The sequence below is a fragment of the Gracilinanus agilis genome, chromosome 3 (genome assembly GCF_016433145.1).
Source record: "Gracilinanus agilis isolate LMUSP501 chromosome 3, AgileGrace, whole genome shotgun sequence".
NCBI lineage: Eukaryota > Metazoa > Chordata > Mammalia > Didelphimorphia > Didelphidae > Gracilinanus > Gracilinanus agilis.
Window position 1 is genome coordinate 389,440,955 of NC_058132.1, and position 11,549 is coordinate 389,452,503.

At 34.3% G+C, this 11,549-nt stretch overlaps 1 protein-coding gene across 1 annotated transcript in view; it reads right to left on the reverse strand.

Moving 5' to 3' along the window:
• The window catches only part of TAB3 (TGF-beta activated kinase 1 (MAP3K7) binding protein 3), an 80,663-nt gene extending 69,390 nt beyond the window's left edge, over positions 1 to 11,273 (reverse strand). Inside the window, exons 1-3 of the mRNA XM_044670153.1 lie at positions 11,133 to 11,273; positions 10,098 to 10,276; positions 4,359 to 4,413 (exon numbers count right to left, since the gene is read on the reverse strand). The gene's annotated coding sequence lies outside the window, so the exon portion shown is untranslated. The remainder of the gene's footprint in view (positions 1 to 4,358; positions 4,414 to 10,097; positions 10,277 to 11,132) is intronic.
• Between the last annotated feature and the right edge of the window lie 276 nt (positions 11,274 to 11,549).

Genomic DNA, 11,549 nt, shown 5'->3' on the forward strand with positions numbered 1-11,549 from the left:
AAACATAATTTGTAATTTTAGAGTAGAGCCTATTAAAAATGAATACGATATGAAATGAACCATTTGATTGAAATCCCATTTAGAGACTTTAACTGAGGCCCTCTTTTACATGAATGACATAGCATTCTATAAAATAATTTCTGATACCAGTAATTCAATAATTTCTGATACTAATAACTCAATCAGGCGTTTCAAAACTCATGATCACAAATAAGTGAGATATAATTGCTAAGTTCCTTGTTAATCTTCAGAACTTATATTTCTGAATTTATAGAATGTTCCTTTATATTTTTTGTTTTAAACCCTTACCTTTAGTCTTAGAATCGATACTAAGTATTGGTTCCAAGGCAGAAGAGCAGTAAGGGCTAGGCAATGGGAGTTAACTGACTTGCCCAGAGAAATAATGCTAGGAAGTGTTTGAGATCAGATTTGAACCTCTCATCTCTAGATTTGGTTCTCTATTCAATGAGCAACTTAGTTGCCCTATTCCTTTATGTTTTGAAAGGTTTTCAAATTTAAAATCATTGTGATATTTACTTCCATTCAAGTAAAATTACATCAGACTATAGTAAAGATTTATGAAATTAAAAAAATATATAACATATTCTTTTATACACAATTCCTAGCCTTAGCCTACTCAAAACTTTTTATCCATAACTTAAGGATATAGATAGCATGTTTATCAGATTCAAAGATACAAAGCTGCTAATGATACTTAATACATAATATGTCAAACTAAGATATTTTTAAAAACTTTTAAAAACTATGGGCTAAAACTAATAGGATTAAATTAACTATGATAAAATATAAAGTACCCTACTTTTTTAAAAATCAATTCAACAAGCACAAAATGGAAGAAACTTGGTTCATTTTTAAAGGAAGTAGGGATTTTACTGGATTACAAACTTGACAGTATGCTGACATTGTTTAGAGCTGACGGTTGCTATGCTGATCAAAAAATATAATTTGAACTCAGACTGCATGAACAGAAACAGAAGATCCAGAAATGGGAGGTGATAATTTTACTCTATTCTACCTGGACCAAAGGTGAGTGTTTAGAGTAATTGAAATCATGCTACAGCAGGATCGATTAAATAAATTAAAGCTAGATAGTTAACCTGAAAAAGAGAAGACTTAGGAAAATATACTTTCGTGTATATGTGATCTCTTTAATGTGGATATTCCCTCCAATGGCTCTGACAGCAAACAATCCAGGAATTCTCATCCTGTGCAATTTCTCTGTGTCATCCTGTAAATCCTCTACAGGGGTCCATTCAAGATACTGAAGGTTTTCCTACAGACCTCTTAATATCAGGAAGTCATCAAAGCACTTAGTCTAACTATCTGTTATCACTCACTTTCAGCCAACTTCTTTTCTAGTCACATTACCTCTTTATCATTTTTATGAAGTCTATTATACCCACTAGAGGTATAAGTCACTTAATGTTTGTTTAGGTTAATTGACTGAATGTATATGAGAGAAGTCTTTGAACACTTGGAGGCTGGTTATACAGAAGACAGATTAAACAAACATGTTCTGTTTGCTTCAGAAGGCCAAATTACCCTCAGTGAGGAGAAGTTCATAATAATTAGAGCTATCCAAAAATGGAATAGGCTATTTCAGCATATGATAAGCTCTCTAAGTGAATGCTAAATTATCTCCTCTCAAGGATGTTGAAGTATTTTGTTTTTAAATAATGATCGGACCCTATCAACAACAGGATCTTACAATTAGCTCTAATTCTACCAGCAAAGCACATATGAATGTTCTCGTTCAATCATTTAGAAATACTATGGCCAGTTTAGCCTAAACCAGAAAGCTGTTATTCTACTAGTAAGCAAAAATAATTATAATCAGGTGAACTTAACATTCTTTGAGCTATGATAAGCATTCATGGATTTGATGTCACTGTTGTGTATATATTATCCATCAATATGGATTAAAAACTAACCATACCTTCTCCTGTGCAATTCTTTTCCCTCCTCTACTAGAAAAAGGTTCTCTCCCAAAGTACTACTGCTGGTACCCATTCAGCACCCAAGTTGGCCATCTGTTTTAGTCCTCATTTCTGCCACAGTTCTCTGGTGATACTGCTCCTGGATGATAATCTGTTTATGTTACTTCTTGCTTTCAAGTAATCATTGGAAATTTGCTGCAGCCAATTTAGGTCAATCCTGCACCTCTCTATTGCCCTTTGGATCAGCTACAACTTTGACTCTCCAAAAACTGTTGTGTTCCAAAATTTGTAACCATACAGCATTCAGGAGAATACTAGTATCAAAAAGATGGGTGCTTGTGTCAGGGAACAATCTGAGACTATTAAAAATATCACAAATTTTTCTAAAAAAAATCCAGTCTCTTCTATGAACATTTACTTCTGGGCCCAGGTCATTGTCCTTCAGTACTTATCCTAGATACTGAAAAATAATCTAACAATTCAATGAACTAACTACTTGTCACAGTATGGGAAATAAGCATTTTAAATTAATGTAATTTTTACTGAATGTTTATGCTAATTTGATAAATATTAATAATGCCCTCAGGGGGTTGGAGGTTGATTTAGAATTTTATATATATAAATATTTTAAACCTTTACCTTCTGTCTTAGAATTGACACTAAGTATCAGTTCCAAGGAAGAAAAGAAGGGAAGGAAACTGGGATTAAGTGACTTGCCCAGGGTCACATTGCTAGGAAATGTCTGAGGACAGATCTGAAAAGCTTATCTTCTTTCTTCCTTTTTTTTTTTTTTTTTTAATTCTTACTTTCCATCTTAGAAGCAGTAAAGGCAAGGAAATGGGAATGAAATAACTTATCCAGGATCACACAGCTAGGAAGTGTCTGAGGTCAAATTTGAACCCAGGACCTCCTGTCTTTAGGCCTGGCTCAGTCCTCTGAGCCACTTAACTGTCCCCCAAAATAACAATATTCCTAAAGTTTCACGGAACACTGAGAGGTTAAATAATTTGCCAAAGGTCATGTATCAGAAGAATGATTTGAACTCAGGCTTTCTGACCCTACAGCTGGACTTCATTCTCTATATCACAATGCATCTCAATAATGTCCATAAATGAAATATGGTTCTTGTCTAATAGTAACATGAATATAGTTGCAGAAAATGCCTGATAACATCGGAGGACATTAAAGAATATTGATTTGCTATCGATGAAGGGGAAGAATAAGGATAAAGGACAGGAGTTAAAGAAGTACATTTACTTTCTTTCCCAGCTATATATTTATACTAGAATTACTTCTTTTATCTCCCACTGTAGCATTAGTGTAATGCTTCATTCCCGAGGCTCTCATGCTCCAAGCTCTACATGCTTAGAGCTACAGATAATCATATATTTTAAAAATGGGAGAACATGGGATATAATACTTGTGGCATTAGAAGGCCTTAAGTTTTAAGTAGCAACCCTAATACTTATTAGTTGTATGGTCCAATGAAGGTCACCACTTCTCTAAGTCCTACTTTCTGGATGATTATGAAGAAACCGCTTTGAAAACTGCTAAAAGTATAGCATAATGGAAACTATTAAAGGCAGCATGGATTAATGGGAAAAGCCTGGATTTGGCATTGGAGGCCTTGGGTTAAAATGCCAGCTCAGTTACTAATTAGCTGTATGAACATGGACAAGTTACTTCATCACTCTAAGCCACCCTTTCCTCATCTATAAAATGTGCATAACAACTCCTGAAGCATCTACCTCATAAAACTATCCTGAAGCTCAAAGAAAAGAATATCTACAATGTACTTTGCAACTTTAAAAGGCTATCTGCCAAAAAAAGTTATTATTATCTCACCTTGATGTGCCTTAGTTTCCACATCAATTAAATGAGGGGATTAGGCTAGATGGTCTATATAAGCCTTGTAGCCAATAAGTTCAACCTGCCTGCCTACTGGCTGAATTCACTATATTCCATTTTAATAAGAACTAACATTTCTTGTATTATTCTGAATTTTTAACTGTTAAGTCAGTAATCCATAATACATAAACTATATTCTTTAAAATAATAACTTATCTAAGGATGACATTTAAGTACCCATAAGAAATCTAGAAAGTCTTCATGACTGGCAAAATTTATATAATTCAGTTTAAATTGAAAATGTTAATGTTTTAATTTAATTAAATTTAAAGAATGAATCATCTGGCTTGGTGGTAGAAGCCTTGTGAAAGATCTATTAAATGATACTGCAAAGAATTGTGCATATGAGGAACACTGATGAAAAAGATCATGATTCCATCAAAATCTGAGGCAGAAAGGGAAAATGTTGGGTCTCTGTATATTTTAAACACCTAGAGAATTTTTGAAGCCCATCCTAGTTGTTAATGTAGATTGGCATATCAGAGCACTTACCTAAAACCTGGAAATAAGGTCCACCATTACTGCTTCAAAATACTGATCATGAGACCTATTAGAACATATAAATCAATTACCTGTTCAATCTATTAGACTGATACAGAATGGGAAAACAGACTGGGGAAAGTAAAGATCTCTGCCATAGTTCTTATAATGCTCAGTTCCACTATAGGTAATTTCAGTGGTTTAATTTAGATTTCCATTACCTTCCATGGGCATGAGGTGAGACCAGTAATTACTACTATGCCTTTTTGCCACAGACAATTCTGCATAATAAATTAGGCATAAAGTAGTATCTATGAAGTCAGTGTTAGGGAGCACAACATTAACCAGGATGTAAAACTTTACTCCTACAAGTTTTGGCAAAATACAATATTTATCATGTCTTTTTATTTTAATTCAAAGATTACATACTTTTTACCAAGTTTTTGTTTGACAGAAGAATTGCAATAATTTATACAAGTTCTAAATGAAGCACACAAACATTAAAACAATCAAGAAGATATTAATAGAGAAGAGTTAAAGAGAAGCTAAGAAAGTTAAATGAAACCTTCCAACTACTGAAGTCTCCAAAATTCACTTTGGTTTTAAGCTGATACACTTGTTTCTAACATCATGATTTGATACTCTGATTATTTAAGAAAAAATAGCTTTAACACACACTATTATCAAAGTGATTTGGCCACATTCAGCAACAGCAAAATGAACAAAACAATAAATGGCTAATAATAACAACATATGGCTTTTCTTATCCAATGATTTTCAATTATTTCTACATTCAATAAACCCTAGACTAATATACAAACAAGGCTTTCATCTCTAATCTTAAAAAACAAAACTACTTTTTACCTTGTTTCTAAACTTCAAGCCAAATAACAGAAAGCTGGTTATATCTGCTCAAGAGTAACAAACCCACAGAAAGTAGTGCTAATGCTAAAAGGGCACAATAATTGCTAAAACAAGGAACAGAGATTAGGTTAGAGACAGAGATTACCCAATTAAGTGGACAGTCCTCATAAGAGTAATAAATTTGAATATAACTAGAAATCATAAAGAAACTACCTTTAATCATTTGAAGAGAATCCAAATTATGATATGGCAATAGTATTATCATAATATGGCAGTATCAAGATCAGGCAATAACCAGTCAATTATCAAGCATTTGTTAAGTGCCTATTATGCTGTAGGTCATGTGCTAAGCACGAGAAATACAAATATAAAGAAATAATCTCTACCCTCAAATTTACATTCTAAAAAAAAGCAAACAAAAAACAAAATAAATACAGAACAAATTCAAATAAGTGCAAGTTAGTTAAATCTAAGGGGAAGAGAGGTACTAGTAGCTGGGATAAGAAAAGGCTTTTTTCAAAAAGGTGATGTTAAGCAGCATCACTGCCTCTATGAGGCAAAGGGGAGGAAGGAGTATACTTCTTATATGGTGTTCAAAGTCAAGAGATGGGTCAGTTGTGTGTAAGAATCAAAGAGGGCAGTTTGGCTGGATCACAGTGTAGGAGAAGGAGAAATATACAATGAGGTCTAAAAGCTAAGTTGGTTTGGGAGGTGCAATATTTGAAATACTAAACACAGCAGCTTATATTTATCATAGAAACAGGAGTAATGACGTGTTCAGATCTGAGCTTAAGGAAAATCACTTTCACAAGTATATGGAAGATAGATTGGGAACAGTGGGGCAGCCTCGAGGTAAGGAGCCTCAGGAAAGGGTGATCAATAGAATCAAAAACAGCAATATGGTCAAAAAATACGAGGACTGAAAAATAAACAGATTTGGTCATTAAGAAATCACTGGTCATCAGCTTCAACTGAGTGATGAGATTGAAAGACAAAAATTTGAGGGAGTAAGAAAAAAGGAAGTACAAGCAAGGAGACAATCAGCTTTTTCTAGGAGTTTGAGAAATAGAGGAGATGTGTAAGTTAATGGTGTGTGCATAGGGTAATAGTATTAGGGAAAGATGGGGTCTAGTGAAGTTAGATAGGCATTATTTAAAGGAGGTAGGTAAGGTTAAAAATTAGAGATCGAAAGGAGCGGACAGAGAGGGACCATCTTTCTAAAGAAAGGCAGGAGAGCATCATGGTAGAAGAGCTCTTCTTGGCAAGAAGAAGAGTCATTTCATAGTCAGAAATTAGGGGAAAGGAGTAGGGTTTGATATCGGAGTTTTAAGATGAAAAGAAAAGGGAGCCCTTGTTATAAGCATTAGCAATAATGTAAGTGGCTTCCATTATAAGTAAATAAAAATACAGTAAAAATTCCAAAAGAGGGAAGTAAAATATACACATAATAAAATTAAATATATACATAATAAAATAAACATGATAAAGTAAGTTCCCAACTTATTTGAAAATACATTGAATAGTAAAAATGCAATATTCAGTCTAATCAATAACAATGTAACATTTGCCTTATCATTAAAGTTATCACTAAATTATCATTAAATGATAAAATTATCATTAAATATCTTAATTTCAGAATCTTTCTTTATACACAATCTAAATATTCAGTCATCTCTTGAGTGTATGTATTAAATCAAAAATAAAATACACATACTTAATAGCCAGTCCCTAACTTATAAAGATGCATTCCAAAAGTTCCTTGAAAAAACAATTATTTGGAATCCAACACATTTTCCCATAGAAACAATACATCGTTAGATTCTCAGGTTATTCCACAAAATGTGTTTAATCCACAAAGTACCTAACTAATTCAATCCATTTACCAAGCATCCACAATTACCTGAAAAGCACTATGTTCAACAACGGGGACTCAGAAATAAAAGAAGAAATGTGAAGGCCAGCTCCCAAAGACCTTTCAAGAAAAAAATGTTCACCATTCTAATTTGGGAAACCACTAATACACATCACCTCACTACAGTAACAGCTACATATTATTTCCTACACCTGAGGCAGTGAAAATTTAGAATCCCAGAGCTCAAAGTCACTAATAGCAGAGTTCCAAAAAGGGGCTCACTTGTAGAAAATGGTACTAGAAGGCTAAAGAGAGATCTCCAGGGTCAAAAGTGAGAAGCTAAGCATGGGTTTTAGTCTGAGGAATAAGACTAAAGCTCTGGGAGAAAGAAATATTTAAAAGAGGGGCACAGGGTAAGGAATAAAAGCAAGGTAAGCAATGGGGCATACAGAATCAGAAACAAGGTGATTTGTATGCTCAGTGTTTGCATCCCTTTGCAGCCTGAGCTGGGGGAGGTGAAGGGAAGATGGTTAATGAGAAAGAGACCAGAGAAAAGGAGCAATACAAACTCTGGCTTGAAGAAAATTAATTTTCCTTTGCCCACCCCTTCCCCCAACCATCTCCTAACATGTGCTAGAAAAGGGAAGACAATGTCAGGAGGATATCCAGAGAGCCATCAGGTATGTATCAGTAAAAGAAATGAAGAGAGCATAATGAGGGGAGGGAATGTGTAGCACCGAAAAGGCAATTTCTATAATCAGCTTGCTGGGTGATACATATCTCAGACCTTCCGTCAGAGTCTGACTGTCAGACACATCAAATGAGCCAATGAACCATAATCACTGTCAATCTTAATATCACACAAATCTCATAGTTGGAATTTACTTTAAATCCCAACTCTGTATCTGCACAAGATACCTTCTACAATATATCTGACAGGACCTCCAAAGAAGAATTCACTAGTTCCTAAATGAACTCATTCTTCTTTTAGATAGCTTTGCTTTTCATAGAATGAGAAATGCAAGGTACTTAGAGATTACCAAGACTATGGGTGAATATAAATGAATAAAAGTCAGGTACCAATCACTTAACATCCTTTTCCTGTTTTCTGCTGCTGCCCCTCCAGACTGATAATTCCACCCAGTCATGAAGCACACTTCTTGTATAGGGACAATGAGAGAACAGCAGTCAAAAACAAGAAAGGAAAAGCAGAAACCAGTGAAAGGGCGGTAAGTGATTGATGCCCAACCAATATCAAGTTGTTCGTTAAGTTTCATCTACAACCTTGGTTCAAAGTCCTGGAAACTTTCCCATCACTGGTTCGTAAAGTGGTTGTGTCAAATTCAGCTGCTGTATATTCTGAAACTGATAGTATGGTATGAACTTTTTCCAAAAGAGCCAAAGACCAGAAGAGGAGCATACTGCCAGATATTAAGTATTTCATTGGCTAGAAGAAATATAATTAAATTATCTGAAGCAGCAAATTCACAAATCCAAAATAGTTAAGTTTTGTTATATAATCATTTTGTTGATTATGCAATTTAAATTATGGAGCAGGAGCAGGTGAAATAAGGATTTGATCTTTATTACAGGCATAGTGAAATAGGAGGCAAAAAAGATCAATATCTTTCATTGATTTTAGGTTTCAGCTAGGTATCACCAAAGAATCTTTAGAGGTCATATCTATAAAAATTCTTCTGCTAAAAGATGCTTATATCAGATTTCTTTGATAAGGGATTGGTATCCAAGCTATATAAAAAACTAACAAATATACATATAAGGCAAATAGCCACTCCCCAACAAAGAAGTGGTCAAAGAATATGAACAAATAGTTTTCAAAAGAATTGCAAAGTATTAACAACCACATGAAAAAATGCTCCAAATCAATAAGAGAAACACAAATAAGAAAAAAACCTAAGGTTTCACCTCACACCCTAAAGAATGGCAAAGATGACCCCAAAAATGGTAATAGTCAACATTGATGGGATTGTAGAATAATAGGCAAACTAATATATTGTTGGTGGAGCTATGAATTGGTACAACCATTTTGGAAAACAATCTGGAAGTACACAAAAAGAAGTGACTAAAATATCCACAACCCTTGACCCAGAGATTCTATTACTGGGCAAATACCCCAAAGAAGCCGACTGATAATAAAATCCCCATACAGAACAAAATCTTTAAAATAGCACATTTTGTGAAAGCAAAGAACTGAAATCAAAGTAGATTCCCCATTAACTGGGGAATGCCTAAAAAAAATGTTGTATGCAAATATAATAGATTACTATACTGTAAAAAAATGATTACTGATGAATAGAGGGATGCATGCTAAGATCTACATTAACTAATGCAGAATGAAGCAAGTACAGCAAAGAAAAAATACACTACAATGTAAATAGAAAAAACAACCATACAACAAAAATCATGTATGTCTGTGGCAAAATTATAAAGATTAAGCACGACTTTGATGAGAGACCACTGCATAATACCCTTTAATGGAAATCACAGGTGTTGTGCATTGTACATATTTTAGGAATCTTTCAATGTAGTGATTGGCTATACTGATTTTTCTTCTTTTTCTTTTTTGTTGTTTTTTAAGAATATTATTTATATGATAGAAGGGAGATATAAGAGAAATTACATCATGATGTAAGAAAAGCAAAAAGCATCAATAAAAACTTATTTTATAAAAAGCTATATAATAGACAAAGATATGAAATTATAAAAATTCTTAGTTAACCATAATAAAAGTTTTTAGGGTTATCAATACAAATGAAGCTTTTCTTTATGATGTAAAATTTAATTTTTTAAGAGAACTATGCAATCTATGGGTGGAACCTTATTGAGAAAGTCATCTAAGATTTGTTGTATATAGATTCTGATAATCATATTATCAACACCAGAATGAAATTTTTTGTTAAAATTAACCTACAATGAAATCTAAATATTTATTTCCTTGATGTTAATAACTTTAGAAAAATGTCTCTGTTAAAAAATAAAACACATGCTGATTTTGTTAGCCAAAATATAAATACCTTCTCAAAAACTTCTGAGGTGTACAAATCAACATAACAAATTCATAAGAAAGAAATTTCATAATTGGTTTCACTTCACAAATTCTGATACTTCCCATGTCAACAGTCTATTCTTATTGCAATCTTTTCTTCTTTTTGTTCATTTCCATTTTTTCTGTTTTGCTATAAAAAGCTGACTTCTGAAGCATGAAAAAAAAAATTTTAAATGTATGAAAGTAGCCTATTCTAGCAAGTTATTAGCTTTTCCTAATTCCTAAAATTTTGTCAGTAGTATTATAACTTTAAAATATACACCCAGTAACAAATATCAGTGACGAACATACTAAAATGACAGACCTATTAATATTAAAGTGAATTTTTTTAAAGAATGGCTGACTTCTCCATTTAATTCTCCTAAAGATAAATACCTTAATTGTCAAATAATTAATGTAAATTTTAGATCAGATATGCAATTCTGTACTTTGCACAGATATTAGTAATGTGACAAATTTCAAAATAGAGGCTAAACTAGATAAAATTTCTTAATGAATGACAAAACTTGCAATTTTTTTTACAGGAAATTGAAATAAATTATTAATATAATTAACATTCACTTTTGCTCTCAACTTTGCTACCCTATCTTCTAATCGTCTTTAGAAAAAACACAATTACTGTTTACTACTACCACCCCCACTTCCACAACCTCCCTCTCCAAGCTCCCCCCTAATTCACATAGTGAATGAATGTATAACGAATATCAGCACCAGGCCTGGCTAGATCCCTTACTGAGGATAATGAAGCTCTAATTCAGGATTGCTCATTCTTGAAATAAGCAAATAGAAAGGGGAGCCTTGAAGACTATAAGAGAAAGGCTAAAAACAACTAAACTTTCTCGTCCTCTCCCCTCAACCCACAACCCCCAGCTAGAGGCAGCTAGAGACAAGCCCCAAGACAAACACCACTACTGTTGTTATTACTTCGACTGCTGCTACTATTATACCTTCCCAACTCCCCTTAATACACACATTGAATGAATGTGGAAAGAAGGTCAACTACCTGCAAACAGAGCAGTCAATCTTGGAGCCTTAGAGAAGAGTCAGACGCTTCTTTCTCAATTTTCATTCTTTGGACAGAAGAAAGCTGAGCACACACAAACATACTCTGCACCCTCCTCACTCCATCCTGATAATGGAAACAACCTTCCCTCCCATTACACCTGCACCCAAAGTTCCCAAGCCCCCTGCTCTGGTCCTGGAGCCCAGGCACAGGGGAGGGAGCGGGGCAGGCAGGCTCAGACAACGCCTGTGGCAGCTACAGTACCCCCACAACGCCCCGGGCCTGGGGTCGCAGAGACATCCTCCCTCCAGCACCCTCAACCCCCTTCATGGCCCCAGCAAATGCAAGGGGGCGGGCTCCGGGGCCTTGAGAGGTCTCTCACCCAAATCGCCGCCACTGCTCCAGTTTCTCCTCCAC